Source organism: Octopus bimaculoides, chromosome 25, assembly GCF_001194135.2.
Source record: "Octopus bimaculoides isolate UCB-OBI-ISO-001 chromosome 25, ASM119413v2, whole genome shotgun sequence".
Classification (NCBI taxonomy): Eukaryota; Metazoa; Mollusca; class Cephalopoda; order Octopoda; family Octopodidae; genus Octopus; species Octopus bimaculoides.
The window spans coordinates 21,862,531-21,865,948 of NC_069005.1; positions in this window are offsets into that span (position 1 = coordinate 21,862,531).

Here is a 3,418-nt window from a genome sequence, read left to right on the forward strand (position 1 = left end):
CTCTCTCTCTCTCTCTCTCTCTCTCTCTCTCTCTCTCTCTCTCTCTCCCTCTCTCTTACGCACACACACACACGCACTCATATACATTCATACGCATACATTCACACACATACATTCACATGCATACACAACCTCTATTACGTAATATAGAAGCAATTTATGAAGCTGCAAAATTCCCAAGCTGTTTTCTAGTCTCATTCGGAATTCTTTAAAATTGTATGTTTGCTGTAATCACACGTCAAAAGATAACAAGCTCAGCATTAATTTCTTAAGTCAAGCCCCTAAAAACACTGCACTAGTTTTGATTATACACCACCAGGGATGAGTCCGGGGGAAATGCAGCTGTTGAACCCTAAATGGATTCAAAATGTCGACTTCTGGTTGATCAAACATAATGACAATTATTTATTACAACTACGATAATAACAACAATAGTAACTGCCATAGCAAGTACGATGACCCCTACAATAAATACCCTCTTCACTCATGATTGACCACGGGATTGCACCTAGAAAGTTCCCTTCCGAGGCACAAGTGCGGGCAAGGTTGTTTTATGGAAGACCAGTAGTCGCCATGCATACCAGTCTCTCCTCTCTACGACAGCGATGTTATCCAAGGGAAAGAAGGCAAAGGGGCCGATACAGCTTGGCACCAGTGACGTCGCAACCCATTTCAACAGCTGAGTGAACTGGAGCAATGATGAAATAAAGTGTCTTGCTCAAGAACACAACACACAATCCGGTCCGGGAATCGAACTCACTACCTCATGATTGTGAGTTCGATGCTCTAACCACTGAGCCATGCGCCTTCACCCAATAACAACTACAACAGCAGCTGCTATAACATGTACAATAATCTTTTCTACTCTAGGCATAAGGCCCGAAATTTTGAGGGAGAAGGCCAGTCGATTAGATCGACCCCCAGTACGCAACTGGTACTTAATTTATCGACTCTGTAGAAGCAGCAGCAGCAGAAACGGCAGCAGCGGCAACAGCAGCAGCAACAGCAAGAGCAGTCAGAACCACATAAACAAAAGCAACATCGACAATAACAATAATGACAACAAAAACAACAACAACAACAACAACAACAACAATGACAGCAAAAACAATAACAACAACAATAATTGCGCCTCACCACCACTACAACGTATGAAGTCATCAGAAACGTTAGGGGTCATACAATAGTGAAATCCGGGTTCAAATGCGTAGGTTCCCAGGGCGTGCGTGCGCACACCATTAACACATACAGGCACATACACAAATATCTTCACACACACACACATTTATACACATGCCGACGCAGATAAACGTCCATACATATACACATACCCAGTTTCTCACACAAACCCTCACATACCTTATATATATATATATGATCATACATACATATCCACACACACTCATACACACACATACATACGTCCATATACACACGCATATGCACCTACATATATGCATTCGTATCCACATGCATATATACATATACGTATACACTCACACGTACCTAGTCACACGCATACACACATATAAACACTTGCAAACACATATGTACACACATACACATAGCTGTCCCCTCCTCCGCACGTGTACAATACAAACATCATTATATGCAGATATATAATGTACACATTGGGACGCAAGCACACGCACGCACACACATTCCCACACAGACACACACACACACATACATACTCACATAACCCACTCTACACTGATACACGTTTGCACACATACGCACACATATACATACACACGTATGCACACATACACTCATGCACGCATATGGTGGTTGCTCTATCTTCACAGATAATTACTGTCTCCCTTAGCTTCGCCGTTGTCAATGACATTTGTGACTCTTCTTCCATGACCTTTCAGACGAATATTCTGTCCCATGGTTTGAAGCATAGGTGACAGCTGAAAGTTGTAACTAATTATGCGCTTCCAACTGGTTAGGTCTACACACGTTACTATTTTCCCTATCGTCACAGAACCTTCAATAGACAGAATGACGAATAATACGTTCACCATAAAGAGACATCTGTACGTCATTGGACTATAGTGACAAACGATTGTAGAACACGAGAACCACTCTCTGAGTCTCTGCGATTAGCACCTAGGGACAAGCCAAAGCGAGATGACCAGTAATCACGTGAAATCTCAAGCTTTACATTAGTGTTCCGCTCCTAAATCGATGCACACATACATACATACATCTCATTACAGCTGCATCCTCGTTACACGAGAAAAGCCATTGCCAAGAAGACTTACTGAGATGATTCATGGTTGTTGTCATGTGATGCCCTTATATGACTTTTAAGCCTGGCCAAGCTTTTACATATTTAGAACTGTGAAATCTTGCATGCAATATTTTCAACCCTTCTTATTAATAACTGCATTGTTTCTTTCCAGGTAAACTGATATTTGGCTCTTCAAAGAAGACTTCAAAAGTAACTAGTAGCGACTTCTCTTGAAAAATGGACAAAATTTGGCATCGTGGAGTTATCTACTGTTGATAAATTTTTTGACGAACGGAATCAAATTTTCTTCACCAATGGGACCCCATCACGGCAACACCGATGGCAGAAGTGTGTGAACCGCAAGGAGGACTAAGTTGAAAAATAAACCTTATTTGGTCACATTCCATGAGAGTATCTTAGTTAGCCTATGAACTTTTCAGCCGACTCTGTAGAGTCAGCGTCACTCAGTGTGTGGCAAAGCTGATCTTCTGAATTCCATTTAAAATTATCCAACGTATTTCCGCATTGTTACATTTCATTCATATGGCTTAGGTTGGCGCACTTATCACCACCCACCTCATTAATAGTCTCACAAGACTACACACACCAGCTACAATATTTTCATACGCTTAAATACCATCAAAAGGGTGGATATGCCTATGCACTCAACATCCGGTTTTGAAATAGCATAGCTAACGAAGGAGGTAACAAAATAGCATTACAGCTAAACTCCCTTTATACCCAAAACAGTTAACTGAAACCTACGACAACTACAGAATTCTTACATAGGTATCATGATAGAAGTTACATGTTCAAGACGAGCACGTGACCCTGTTTAACAGCACAATAACCACCTGGCCCTTGGGTATCATGTGGAGTTCATACAATTGCAAGCATTCAGGCCTGATTCCTCTTTCAAGGATAACTACCTTCCTTTCACCCACTAATTTCAGAGGACTTGAACATATACACACACATATATACGTATACGACAAACTTCTTTCAGTTTCTGTCTACCAAATCCACTCACAAGGCTTTGGTCAGCTCGAGGCTATAGTAGAAGACTATAGCAGATGGCTACAGTCCAAGGTGCCACTCAGGGGCACTGAACTCGGAACCATGTGGTTGGTAAGCAAGCTACTTACCACACAGCCACCATGCGCCTATATATATATATAT